We start from the raw sequence: 14,423 nt of genomic DNA, 5'->3' as shown, positions 1-14,423 counted from the left end.
ACTTTTGCCAAATGCACATTTTATTGAATACTTGGAAAGTAAAATACTTGGAAAGTAAAATAACAGACAATTTATAATTATATTATATTTCATCACTGAAAATAGATGCCTTTTGCTTTGAGGCTGTGGCCACGTTATTTTTCTGTCCGACACCAATCTTCGTTGGTTTCCTGTGAGGTATTTTGGATCCCCATCTCTTGCTATGAACTGACAAAACAGCAGAATCCCCTTGACAATCTTGATTTCTCAAGGGAAATGGGAGAACACTATACACCATCCAAGATATTAAAATATTGTCAAGGCCGAACACTGATGAATACTCTGAGGAGATTGCCTGTGAGGCGCCGCCTTTCAACTTTTCCTCCTTTGTATGGTGGTCAGTAACATGCGGGAGACTGCGGAGGGGGTCATTTTTTTAATTGTGAACTGATGTGCTTTTACTCAATTCGGGAACCTCACAAGCCAAATTTGTAGTATTTTGCACGAATTGCAAGAGATGTTTGAATGTCGACGGTTGAAGTGGAAGCTCGTATTGAGCTTGCTAGAGACTGATTTGCCAAGCCTTCGATAGCTCAGTTGGTAGTGCGGAGGACTGTAGTAGTAAAACAGGCATCCTTAGGTCGCTGGTTCAAATCCGGCTTGAAGGACTTTACACCATCCAAGATATTAAAATATTGTCAAGGCCCAACACGGCTGAATACTCTGAGGAGATGGCCTGTGAGGTGCGCCTTTCAACTTTTCCCCCTTAGTATGGTGGTCAGTAACATGCGGGAGACTGCGGAGGGGGTCATTTTTTTAATTGGGAACTGATGTGCTTTTACTCAATTCGGGAACCTCACAAGCCAAATTTGTAGTATTTTGCACGAATTGCAAGAGTTGTTTACAAGTCGACGGTTGAAGTGGAAGCTCGTATTGAGTTTGCTAGAGAATGATTTGCCAAGCCTTCGATAGCTCGTCGCTGGTTCAAATCCGGCTCAAAGGACTTTTGCCAAATGCACATTTTATTGAATACTTGGAAAGTAAAATACTTGGAAAGTAAAATAACAGACAATTTATAATTATATTATATTTCATCACTGAAAATAGATGCCTTTTGCTTTGAGGCTGTGACCATGTTATTTTTCTGTCCAACACGAATCTTCATTGGTTTCCTGTGAGGTGTTTTGGATCCCCATCTCTTGCTATGAACTGGCAAAACAGCAGAATCCCCTTGACAATCTTGATTTCTCAAGGGAAATGAGAGAACACTGTACACCATCCAAGATATTAAAATATTGTCAAGGCCCAACGCGGCTGAATACTCTGAGGAGATGGCCTGTGAGGTGCCGCCTTTCAACTTTTCCCCCTTAGTATGGTGGTCAGTAACATGCGGGAGACTGCGGAGGGGGTCATTTTTTTAATTGGGAACTGATGTGCTTTTACTCAATTCGGGAACCTCACAAGCCAAATTTGTAGTATTTTGCACGAATTGCAAGAGATGTTTACAAGTCGACGGTTGAAGTGGAAGCTCGTATTGAGTTTGCTAGAGTTGATTTGCCAAGCCTTCGATAGCTCAGTTGGTAGAGCGGAGGACTGTAGTGGTAAAACAGGCATCCTTAGGTCGCTGGTTCAAATCCGGCTCAAAGGACTTTTGCCAAATGCACATTTTATTGAATACTTGGAAAGTAAAATACTTGGAAAGTAAAATAACAGACAATTTATAATTATATTATATTTCATCACTGAAAATAGATGCCTTTTGCTTTGAGGCTGTGGCCACGTTATTTTTCTGTCCAACATGAATCTTCATTGGTTTCCTGTCAGGTGTTTTGGATCCCCATCTCTTGCTATGAACTGGCAAAACAGCAGAATCCCCTTGACAATCTTGATTTCTCAAGGGAAATGAGAGAACACTATACACCATCCAAGATATTAAAATATTGTCAAGGCCCAACACGGCTGAATACTCTGAGGAGATGGCCTGTGAGGCGCCGCCTTTCAACTTTTCCCCCTTAGTATGGTGGTCATTAACATGCGGGAGACTGCGCAGGGGGTCATTTTTTTAATTGGGAACTGATGTGCTTTTACTCAATTCGGGAACCTCACAAGCCAAATTTGTAGTATTTTGCACGAATTGCAAGAGATGTTTATAAGTCGACGGTTGAAGTGGAAGCTCGTATTGAGTTTGCTAGAGAATGATTTGCCAAGCCTTCGAAAGCTCAGTTGGTAGAGCGGAGGACTGTAGTGGTAAAACAGGCATCCTTAGGTCGCTGGTTCAAATCCAGCTCGAAGGACTTTTGCCAAATGCAAATTTTATTGAATACTTGGAAAGTAAAATACTTGGAAAATAAAATAACAGACAATTTATAATTATATTATATTTCATCACTGAAAATAGATGCCTTTTGCTTTGAGGCTGTGGCCACGTTATGTTTCTGTCCAACACCAATCTTCATTGGTTTCCTGTGAGGTGTTTCGGATCCCCATCTCTTGCTATGAACTGGCAAAACAGCAGAATCCCCTTGACAATCTTGATTTCTCAAGGGAAATGAGAGAACAGTATACACCATCCAAGATATTAAAATATTGTCAAGGCCCAGCACGGCTGAATACTCTGAGGAGATAGCCAGAAGGCGCGCCTTTCAACTTTTCCCCCTTAGTATGGTGGTCAGTAACATGCGGGAGACTGCGGAGGGGGTCATTTTTTTAATTGGGAACTGATGTGCTTTTACTCAATTCGGGAACCTCACAAGCCAAATTTGTAGTATTTTGCACGAATTGCAAGAGATGTTTACAAGTCGACGGTTGAAGTGGAAGCTCGTATTGAGTTTGCTAGAGAATGATTTGCCAAGCCTTCGATAGCTCGTCGCTGGTTCAAATCCGGCTCAAAGGACTTTTGCCAAATGCACATTTTATTGAATACTTGGAAAGTAAAATACTTGGAAAGTAAAATAACAGACAATTTATAATTATATTATATTTCATCACTGAAAATAGATGCCTTTTGCTTTGAGGCTGTGGCCACGTTACTTTTCTGTCCAACACGAATCTTCATTGGTTTCCTGTCAGGTGTTTTGGATCCCCATCTCTTGCTATGAACTGGCAAAACAGCAGAATCCCCTTGACAATCTTGATTTCTCAAGGGAAATGAGAGAACACTATACACCATCCAAGATATTAAAATATTGTCAAGGCCCAACACGGCTGAATACTCTGAGGAGATGGCCTGTGAGGCGCCGCCTTTCAACTTTTCCCCCTTAGTATGGTGGTCAGTAACATGCGGGAGACTGCGGAGGGGGTCATTTTTTTAATTGGGAACTGATGTGCTTTTACTCAATTCGGGAACGTCACAAGCCAAATTTGTAGTATTTTGCACGAATTGCAAGAGATGTTTACAAGTCGACGGTTGAAGTGGAAGCTCGTATTGAGTTTGCTAGAGAACGATTTGTCAAGCCTTCGATGGCTCAGTTGGTAGAGCGGAGGACTGTAGTGGTAAAACAGGCATCCTTAGGTCGTTGGTTCAAATCCGGCTCGAAGGACTTTTGCCAAATGCACATTTTATTGAATACTTGGAAAGTAAAATACTTGGAAAGTAAAATAACAGACAATTTATAATTATATTATATTTCATCACTGAAAATAGATGCCTTTTGCTTTGAGGCTGTGGCCACGTTATTTTTCTGTCCGACACCAATCTTCGTTGGTTTCCTGTGAGGTATTTTGGATCCCCATCTCTTGCTATGAACTGACAAAACAGCAGAATCCCCTTGACAATCTTGATTTCTCAAGGGAAATGGGAGAACACTATACACCATCCAAGATATTAAAATATTGTCAAGGCCGAACACTGATGAATACTCTGAGGAGATGGCCTGTGAGGCGCCGCCTTTCAACTTTTCCTCCTTTGTATGGTGGTCAGTAACATGCGGGAGACTGCGGAGGGGGTCATTTTTTTAATTGTGAACTGATGTGCTTTTACTCAATTCGGGAACCTCACATGCCAAATTTGTAGTATTTTGCACGAATTGCAAGAGATGTTTGAATGTCGACGGTTGAAGTGGAAGCTCGTATTGAGCTTGCTAGAGACTGATTTGCCAAGCCTTCGATAGCTCAGTTGGTAGAGCGGAGGACTGTAGTGGTAAAACAGGCATCCTTAGGTCAGGACTTTTGCCAAATGCACATTTTATTGAATACTTGGAAAGTAAAATACTTGGAAAGTAAAATAACAGACAATTTATAATTATATTATATTTCATCACTGAAAATAGATGCCTTTTGCTTTGAGGCTGTGGCCACGTTATGTTTCTGTCCAACACCAATCTTCATTGGTTTCCTGTGAGGTGATTCGGATCCCCATCTCTTGCTATGAACTGGCAAAACAGCAGAATCCCCTTGACAATCTTGATTTCTCAAGGGAAATGAGAGAACAGTATAGACCATCCAAGATATTAAAATATTGTCAAGGCCCAACACGGCTGAATACTCTGAGGAGATGGCCTGTGAGGCACCGCCTTTCAACTTTTCCCCCTTAGTATGGTGGTCAGTAACATGCGGGAGAATGCGGAGGGGGTCATTTTTTTAATTGGGAACTGATGTGCTTTTACTCAATTCGGGAACGTCACAAGCCAAATTTGTAGTATTTTGCACGAATTGCAAGAGATGTTTACAAGTCGACGGTTGAAGTGGAAGCTCGTATTGAGTTTGCTAGAGAGCAATTTGTCAAGCCTTCGATAGCTCAGTTGGTAAAGCGGAGGACTGTAGTGGTAAAACAGGCACCCTTTGGTCGTTGGTTCAAATCTGGCTCGAAGGACTTTTGCCAAATGCACATTTTATTGAATACTTGGAAAGTAAAATACTTGGAAATTAAAATAACAGACAATTTATAATTATATTATATTTCATCACTGAAAATAGATGCCTTTTGCTTTGAGGCTGTGGCCACGTTATTTTTCTGTCCGACACCAATCTTCGTTGGTTTCCTGTGAGGTATTTTGGATCCCCATCTCTTGCTATGAACTGACAAAACAGCAGAATCCCCTTGACAATCTTGATTTCTCAAGGGAAATGGGAGAACACTATACACCATCCAAGATATTAAAATATTGTCAAGGCCGAACACTGATGAATACTCTGAGGAGATTGCCTGTGAGGCGCCGCCTTTCAACTTTTCCTCCTTTGTATGGTGGTCAGTAACATGCGGGAGACTGCGGAGGGGGTCATTTTTTTAATTGTGAACTGATGTGCTTTTACTCAATTCGGGAACCTCACAAGCCAAATTTGTAGTATTTTGCACGAATTGCAAGAGATGTTTGAATGTCGACGGTTGAAGTGGAAGCTCGTATTGAGCTTGCTAGAGACTGATTTGCCAAGCCTTCGATAGCTCAGTTGGTAGAGCGGAGGACTGTAGTGGTAAAACAGGCATCCTTAGGTCAGGACTTTTGCCAAATGCACATTTTATTGAATACTTGGAAAGTAAAATACTTGGAAAGTAAAATAACAGACAATTTATAATTATATTATATTTCATCACTGAAAATAGATGCCTTTTGCTTTGAGGCTGTGACCACGTTATTTTTCTGTCCAACACGAATCTTCATTTGTTTACCTGTGAGGTGTTTTGGATCCCCATCTCTTGCTATGAACTGGCAAAACAGCAGAATCCCCTTGACAATCTTGATTTCTCAAGGAAAATGAGAGAACACTATACACCATCCAAGATATTAAAATATTGTCAAGGCCCAACGCGGCTGAATACTCTGAGGAGATGGCCTGTGAGGTGCCGCCTTTCAACTTTTCCCCCTTAGTATCGTGGTCAGTAACATGCGGGAGACTGCGGAGGGGGTCATTTTTTTAATTGGGAACTGATGTGCTTTTACTCAATTCGGGAACCTCACAAGCCAAATTTGTAGTATTTTGCACGAATTGCAAGAGATGTTTGAATGTCGACGGTTGAAGTGGAAGCTCGTATTGAGCTTGCTAGAGACTAATTTGCCAAGCCTTCGATAGCTCAGTTGGTAGAGCGGAGGACTGTAGTGGTAAAACAGGCATCCTTAGGTCGCTGGTTCAAATCCGTCTCGAAGGACTTTTGCCAAATGCACATTTTATTGAATACTTGGAAAGTAAAATACTTGGAAAGTAAAATAACAGACAATTTATAATTATATTATATTTCATCACTGAAAATAGATGCCTTTTGCTTTGAGGCTGTGGCCACGTTATTTTTCTGTCCAACACGAATCTTCATTGGTTTCCTGTCAGGTGTTTTGGATCCCCATCTCTTGCTATGAACTGGCAAAACAGCAGAATCCCCTTGACAATCTTGATTTCTCAAGGGAAATGAGAGAACAGTATACACCATCCAAGATATTAAAATATTGTCAAGGCCCAACACGGCTGAATACTCTGAGGAGATGGCCTGTGAGGCGCGCCTTTCAACTTTTCCCCCTTAGTATGGTGGTCAGTAACATGCGGGAGACTGCGGAGGGGGTCATTTTTTTAATTGGGAACTGATGTGCTTTTACTCAATTCGGGAACGTCACAAGCCAAATTTGTAGTATTTTGCACGAATTGCAAGAGATGTTTACAAGTCGACGGTTGAAGTGGAAGCTCGTATTGAGTTTGCTAGAGAGCGATTTGTCAAGCCTTTGATAGCTCAGTTGGTAGAGCGGAGGACTGTAGTGGTAAAACAGGCATCCTTAGGTCGCTGGTTCAAATCCGGCTCGAAGGACTTTTGCCAAATGCAAATTTTATTGAATACTTGGAAAGTAAAATACTTGGAAAATAACATAACAGACAATTTATAATTATATTATATTTCATCACTGAAAATAGATGCCTTTTACTTTGAGGCTGTGGCCACATTATTTTTCTGTCCAACACCAATCTTCTTTGGTTTCCTGTGAGGTGTTTTTTTGATCCCCATCTCTTGCTATGAACTGGCAAAACAGCATAATCCCCTTGACAATCTTGATTTCTCAAGGAAAATGAGAGAACACTATACACCATCCAAGATATTAAAATATTGTCAAGGCCCAACGCGGCTGAATACTCTGAGGAGATGGCCTGTGAGGTGCCGCCTTTCAACTTTTCCCCCTTAGTATGGTGGTCAGTAACATGCGGGAGACTGCGGAGGGGGTCATTTTTTTAATTGGGAACTGATGTGCTTTTACTCAATTCGGGAACCTCACAAGTCAAATTTGTAGTATTTTGCACGAATTGCAAGAGATGTTTACAAGTCGACGGTTGAAGTGGAAGCTCGTATTGAGTTTGCTAGAGAATGATTTGCCAAGCTTTCGATAGCTCAGTTGGTAGAGCGGAGGACTGTAGTGGTAAAACAGGCATCCTTAGGTCGCTGGTTCAAATCCAGCTCAAAGGACTTTTGCCAAATGCAAATTTTATTGAATACTTGGAAAGTAAAATACTTGGAAAATAAAATAACAGACAATGTATAATTATATTATATTTCATCACTGAAAATAGATGCCTTTTGCTTTGAGGCTGTGGCCACGTTATGTTTCTGTCCAACACCAATCTTCATTGGTTTCCTGTGAGGTGTTTCGGATCCCCATCTCTTGCTATGAACTGGCAAAACAGCAAAATCCCCTTGACAATCTTGATTTCTCAAGGGAAATGAGAGAACAGTATACACCATCCAAGATATTAAAATATTGTCAAGGCCCAGCACGGCTGAATACTCTGAGGAGATAGCCAGAAGGCGCGCCTTTCAACTTTTCCCCCTTAGTATGGTGGTCAGTAACATGCGGGAGACTGCGGAGGGGGTCATTTTTTTAATTGGGAACTGATGTGCTTTTACTCAATTCGGGAACCTCACAAGCCAAATTTGTAGTATTTTGCACGAATTGCAAGAGATGTTTACAAGTCGACGGTTGAAGTGGAAGCTCGTATTGAGTTTGCTAGAGAATGATTTGCCAAGCCTTCGATAGCTCGTCGCTGGTTCAAATCCGGCTCAAAGGACTTTTGCCAAATGCACATTTTATTGAATACTTGGAAAGTAAAATACTTGGAAAGTAAAATAACAGACAATTTATAATTATATTATATTTCATCACTGAAAATAGATGCCTTTTGCTTTGAGGCTGTGACCACGTTATTTTTCTGTCCAACACGAATCTTCATTTGTTTACCTGTGAGGTGTTTTGGATCCCCATCTCTTGCTATGAACTGGCAAAACAGCAGAATCCCCTTGACAATCTTGATTTCTCAAGGAAAATGAGAGAACACTATACACCATCCAAGATATTAAAATATTGTCAAGGCCCAACGCGGCTGAATACTCTGAGGAGATGGCCTGTGAGGTGCCGCCTTTCAACTTTTCCCCCTTAGTATCGTGGTCAGTAACATGCGGGAGACTGCGGAGGGGGTCATTTTTTTAATTGGGAACTGATGTGCTTTTACTCAATTCGGGAACCTCACAAGCCAAATTTGTAGTATTTTGCACGAATTGCAAGAGATGTTTGAATGTCGACGGTTGAAGTGGAAGCTCGTATTGAGCTTGCTAGAGACTAATTTGCCAAGCCTTCCATAGCTCAGTTGGTAGAGCGGAGGACTGTAGTGGTAAAACAGGCATCCTTAGGTCGCTGGTTCAAATCCGTCTCGAAGGACTTTTGCCAAATGCACATTTTATTGAATACTTGGAAAGTAAAATACTTGGAAAGTAAAATAACAGACAATTTATAATTATATTATATTTCATCACTGAAAATAGATGCCTTTTGCTTTGAGGCTGTGGCCACGTTATTTTTCTGTCCAACACGAATCTTCATTGGTTTCCTGTCAGGTGTTTTGGATCCCCATCTCTTGCTATGAACTGGCAAAACAGCAGAATCCCCTTGACAATCTTGATTTCTCAAGGGAAATGAGAGAACAGTATACACCATCCAAGATATTAAAATATTGTCAAGGCCCAACACGGCTGAATACTCTGAGGAGATGGCCTGTGAGGCGCGCCTTTCAACTTTTCCCCCTTAGTATGGTGGTCAGTAACATGCGGGAGACTGCGGAGGGGGTCATTTTTTTAATTGGGAACTGATGTGCTTTTACTCAATTCGGGAACGTCACAAGCCAAATTTGTAGTATTTTGCACGAATTGCAAGAGATGTTTACAAGTCGACGGTTGAAGTGGAAGCTCGTATTGAGTTTGCTAGAGAGCGATTTGTCAAGCCTTTGATAGCTCAGTTGGTAGAGCGGAGGACTGTAGTGGTAAAACAGGCATCCTTAGGTCGCTGGTTCAAATCCGGCTCGAAGGACTTTTGCCAAATGCAAATTTTATTGAATACTTGGAAAGTAAAATACTTGGAAAATAACATAACAGACAATTTATAATTATATTATATTTCATCACTGAAAATAGATGCCTTTTACTTTGAGGCTGTGGCCACATTATTTTTCTGTCCAACACCAATCTTCTTTGGTTTCCTGTGAGGTGTTTTTTTGATCCCCATCTCTTGCTATGAACTGGCAAAACAGCATAATCCCCTTGACAATCTTGATTTCTCAAGGAAAATGAGAGAACACTATACACCATCCAAGATATTAAAATATTGTCAAGGCCCAACGCGGCTGAATACTCTGAGGAGATGGCCTGTGAGGTGCCGCCTTTCAACTTTTCCCCCTTAGTATGGTGGTCAGTAACATGCGGGAGACTGCGGAGGGGGTCATTTTTTTAATTGGGAACTGATGTGCTTTTACTCAATTCGGGAACCTCACAAGTCAAATTTGTAGTATTTTGCACGAATTGCAAGAGATGTTTACAAGTCGACGGTTGAAGTGGAAGCTCGTATTGAGTTTGCTAGAGAATGATTTGCCAAGCCTTCGATAGCTCAGTTGGTAGAGCGGAGGACTGTAGTGGTAAAACAGGCATCCTTAGGTCGCTGGTTCAAATCCAGCTCAAAGGACTTTTGCCAAATGCAAATTTTATTGAATACTTGGAAAGTAAAATACTTGGAAAATAAAATAACAGACAATTTATAATTATACTATATTTCATCACTGAAAATAGATGCCTTTTGCTTTGAGGCTGTGGCCACGTTATGTTTCTGTCCAACACCAATCTTCATTGGTTTCCTGTGAGGTGTTTCGGATCCCCATCTCTTGCTATGAACTGGCAAAACAGCAAAATCCCCTTGACAATCTTGATTTCTCAAGGGAAATGAGAGAACAGTATACACCATCCAAGATATTAAAATATTGTCAAGGCCCAGCACGGCTGAATACTCTGAGGAGATAGCCAGAAGGCGCGCCTTTCAACTTTTCCCCCTTAGTATGGTGGTCAGTAACATGCGGGAGACTGCGGAGGGGGTCATTTTTTTAATTGGGAACTGATGTGCTTTTACTCAATTCGGGAACCTCACAAGCCAAATTTGTAGTATTTTGCACGAATTGCAAGAGATGTTTACAAGTCGACGGTTGAAGTGGAAGCTCGTATTGAGTTTGCTAGAGAATGATTTGCCAAGCCTTCGATAGCTCGTCGCTGGTTCAAATCCGGCTCAAAGGACTTTTGCCAAATGCACATTTTATTGAATACTTGGAAAGTAAAATACTTGGAAAGTAAAATAACAGACAATTTATAATTCTATTATATTTCATCACTGAAAATAGATGCCTTTTGCTTTGAGGCTGTGGCCACGTTACTTTTCTGTCCAACACGAATCTTCATTGGTTTCCTGTCAGGTGTTTTGGATCCCCATCTCTTGCTATGAACTGGCAAAACAGCAGAATCCCCTTGACAATCTTGATTTCTCAAGGGAAATGAGAGAACACTATACACCATCCAAGATATTAAAATATTGTCAAGGCCCAACACGGCTGAATACTCTGAGGAGATGGCCTGTGAGGCGAAGCCTTTCAACTTTTCCCCCTTAGTATGGTGGTCATTAACATGTGGGAGACTGCGGAGGGGGTCATTTTTTTAATTGGGAACTGATGTGCTTTTACTCAATTCGGGAACCTCACAAGCCAAATTTGTAGTATTTTGCACGAATTGCAAGAGATGTTTACAAGTCGACGGTTGAAGTGGAAGCTCGTATTGAGTTTGCTAGAGAATGATTTGCCAAGCCTTCGATAGCTCAGTTGGTAGAGCGGAGGACTGTAGTGGTAAAACAGGCATCCTTAGGTCGCTGGTTCAAATCTGGCTCGAAGGACTTTTGCCAAATGCAAATTTTATTGAATACTTGGAAAGTAAAATACTTGGAAAATAAAATAACAGACAATTTATAATTATATTATATTTCATCACTGAAAATAGATGCCTTTTGCTTTGAGGCTGTGGCCACGTTATGTTTCTGTCCAACACCAATCTTCATTGGTTTCCTCTGAGGTGATTCGGATCCCCATCTCTTGCTATGAACTGGCAAAACAGCAGAATCCCCTTGACAATCTTGATTTCTCAAGGGAAATGAGAGAACAGTATACACCATCCAAGATATTAAAATATTGTCAAGGCCCAACACGGCTGAATACTCTGAGGAGATGGCCTGTGAGGCGCCGCCTTTCAACTTTTCCCCCTTAGTATGGTGGTCAGTAACATGCGGGAGACTGCGGAGGGGGTCATTTTTTTAATTGGGAACTGATGTGCTTTTACTCAATTCGGGAACGTCACAAGCCAAATTTGTAGTATTTTGCACGAATTGCAAGATATGTTTACAAGTCGACGGTTGAAGTGGAAGCTCGTATTGAGTTTGCTAGAGAACAATTTGTCAAGCCTTCGATAGCTCAGTTGGTAGAGCGGAGGACTGTAGTGGTAAAACAGGCATCCTTAGGTCGTTGGTTCAAATCCGGCTCGAAGGACTTTTGCCAAATGCACATTTTATTGAATACTTGGAAAGTAAAATACTTGGAAAGTAAAATAACAGACAATTTATAATTATATTATATTTCATCACTGAAAATAGATGCCTTTTGCTTTGAGGCTGTGGCCACGTTATTTTTCTGTCCGACACCAATCTTCGTTGGTTTCCTGTGAGGTATTTTGGATCCCCATCTCTTGCTATGAACTGACAAAACAGCAGAATCCCCTTGACAATCTTGATTTCTCAAGGGAAATGGGAGAACACTATACACCATCCAAGATATTAAAATATTGTCAAGGCCGAACACTGATGAATACTCTGAGGAGATGGCCTGTGAGGCGCTGCCTTTCAACTTTTCCTCCTTTGTATGGTGGTCAGTAACATGCGGGAGACTGCGGAGGGGGTCATTTTTTTAATTGTGAACTGATGTGCTTTTACTCAATTCGGGAACCTCACAAGCCAAATTTGTAGTATTTTGCACGAATTGCAAGAGATGTTTGAATGTCGACGGTTGAAGTGGAAGCTCGTATTGAGCTTGCTAGAGACTGATTTGCCAAGCCTTCGATAGCTCAGTTGGTAGAGCGGAGGACTGTAGTGGTAAAACAGGCATCCTTAGGTCAGGACTTTTGCCAAATGCACATTTTATTGAATACTTGGAAAGTAAAATACTTGGAAAGTAAAATAACAGACAATTTATAATTATATTATATTTCATCACTGAAAATAGATGCCTTTTGCTTTGAGGCTGTGGCCACGTTATGTTTCTGTCCAACACCAATCTTCATTGGTTTCCTGTGAGGTGATTCGGATCCCCATCTCTTGCTATGAACTGGCAAAACAGCAGAATCCCCTTGACAATCTTGATTTCTCAAGGGAAATGAGAGAACAGTATAGACCATCCAAGATATTAAAATATTGTCAAGGCCCAACACGGCTGAATACTCTGAGGAGATGGCCTGTGAGGCACCGCCTTTCAACTTTTCCCCCTTAGTATGGTGGTCAGTAACATGCGGGAGAATGCGGAGGGGGTCATTTTTTTAATTGGGAACTGATGTGCTTTTACTCAATTCGGGAACGTCACAAGCCAAATTTGTAGTATTTTGCACGAATTGCAAGAGATGTTTACAAGTCGACGGTTGAAGTGGAAGCTCGTATTGAGTTTGCTAGAGAGCAATTTGTCAAGCCTTCGATAGCTCAGTTGGTAAAGCGGAGGACTGTAGTGGTAAAACAGGCACCCTTTGGTCGTTGGTTCAAATCTGGCTCGAAGGACTTTTGCCAAATGCACATTTTATTGAATACTTGGAAAGTAAAATACTTGGAAAGTAAAATAACAGACAATTTATAATTATATTATATTTCATCACTGAAAATAGATGCCTTTTGCTTTGAGGCTGTGGCCACGTTATTTTTCTGTCCGACACCAATCTTCGTTGGTTTCCTGTGAGGTATTTTGGATCCCCATCTCTTGCTATGAACTGACAAAACAGCAGAATCCCCTTGACAATCTTGATTTCTCAAGGGAAATGGGAGAACACTATACACCATCCAAGATATTAAAATATTGTCAAGGCCGAACACTGATGAATACTCTGAGGAGATTGCCTGTGAGGCGCCGCCTTTCAACTTTTCCTCCTTTGTATGGTGGTCAGTAACATGCGGGAGACTGCGGAGGGGGTCATTTTTTTAATTGTGAACTGATGTGCTTTTACTCAATTCGGGAACCTCACAAGCCAAATTTGTAGTATTTTGCACGAATTGCAAGAGATGTTTGAATGTCGACGGTTGAAGTGGAAGCTCGTATTGAGCTTGCTAGAGACTGATTTGCCAAGCCTTCGATAGCTCAGTTGGTAGAGCGGAGGACTGTAGTGGTAAAACAGGCATCCTTAGGTCAGGACTTTTGCCAAATGCACATTTTATTGAATACTTGGAAAGTAAAATACTTGGAAAGTAAAATAACAGACAATTTATAATTATATTATATTTCATCACTGAAAATAGATGCCTTTTGCTTTGAGGCTATGGCCACGTTATTTTTCTGTCCGACACCAATCTTCGTTGGTTTCCTGTGAGGTATTTTGGATCCCCATCTCTTGCTATGAACTGACAAAACAGCAGAATCCCCTTGACAATCTTGATTTATCAAGGGAAATGGGAGAACACTATACACCATCCAAGATATTAAAATATTGTCAAGGCCGAACACTGATGAATACTCTGAGGAGATGGCCTGTGAGGCGCCGCCTTTCAACTTTTCCCCCTTAGTATGGTGGTCAGTAACATGCGGGAGACTGCGGAGGGGGTCATTTTTTTAATTGTGAACTGATGTGCTTTTACTCAATTCGGGAACCTCACAAGCCAAATTTGTAGTATTTTGCACGAATTGCAAGAGATGTTTGAATGTCGACGGTTGAAGTGGAAGCTCGTATTGAGCTTGCTAGAGACTAATTTGCCAAGCCTTCGATAGCTCAGTTGGTAGAGCGGAGGACTGTAGTGGTAAAACAGGCATCCTTAGGTCGCTGGTTCAAATCCGTCTCGAAGGACTTTTGCCAAATGCACATTTTATTGAATACTTGGAAAGTAAAATACTTGGAAAGTAAAATAACAGACAATTTATAATTATATTATATTTCATCACTG

At 41.1% G+C, this 14,423-nt stretch overlaps 4 non-coding genes across 4 annotated transcripts; all 4 read left to right on the top strand.

Annotated features, from left to right (window-relative positions):
• The first annotated feature begins 3,432 nt into the window (after positions 1–3,432).
• TRNAY-GUA (transfer RNA tyrosine (anticodon GUA)) lies at positions 3,433–3,518 on the top strand. Its single transcript is given in 2 exon segments — positions 3,433–3,469; positions 3,483–3,518. It is a non-coding gene; the product is annotated as a tRNA-Tyr (tRNA).
• Positions 3,519–6,620: 3,102 nt separating this feature from the next.
• TRNAY-GUA (transfer RNA tyrosine (anticodon GUA)) lies at positions 6,621–6,706 on the top strand. The gene is given in 2 exon segments: positions 6,621–6,657; positions 6,671–6,706. It is a non-coding gene; the product is annotated as a tRNA-Tyr (tRNA).
• A 2,453-nt stretch (positions 6,707–9,159) lies between these two features.
• TRNAY-GUA (transfer RNA tyrosine (anticodon GUA)) lies at positions 9,160–9,245 on the top strand. The gene is given in 2 exon segments: positions 9,160–9,196; positions 9,210–9,245. It is a non-coding gene; the product is annotated as a tRNA-Tyr (tRNA).
• A 2,453-nt stretch (positions 9,246–11,698) lies between these two features.
• On the top strand, positions 11,699–11,784 carry TRNAY-GUA (transfer RNA tyrosine (anticodon GUA)). The gene is given in 2 exon segments: positions 11,699–11,735; positions 11,749–11,784. It is a non-coding gene; the product is annotated as a tRNA-Tyr (tRNA).
• Positions 11,785–14,423: the final 2,639 nt, after the last annotated feature.

This window comes from Ambystoma mexicanum, chromosome 1p (genome assembly GCF_040938575.1).
Source record: "Ambystoma mexicanum isolate Mex_15411 chromosome 1p, UKY_AmexF1_1, whole genome shotgun sequence".
NCBI lineage: Eukaryota > Metazoa > Chordata > Amphibia > Caudata > Ambystomatidae > Ambystoma > Ambystoma mexicanum.
This window is presented reverse-complemented; position numbering and strand designations above follow the sequence as displayed.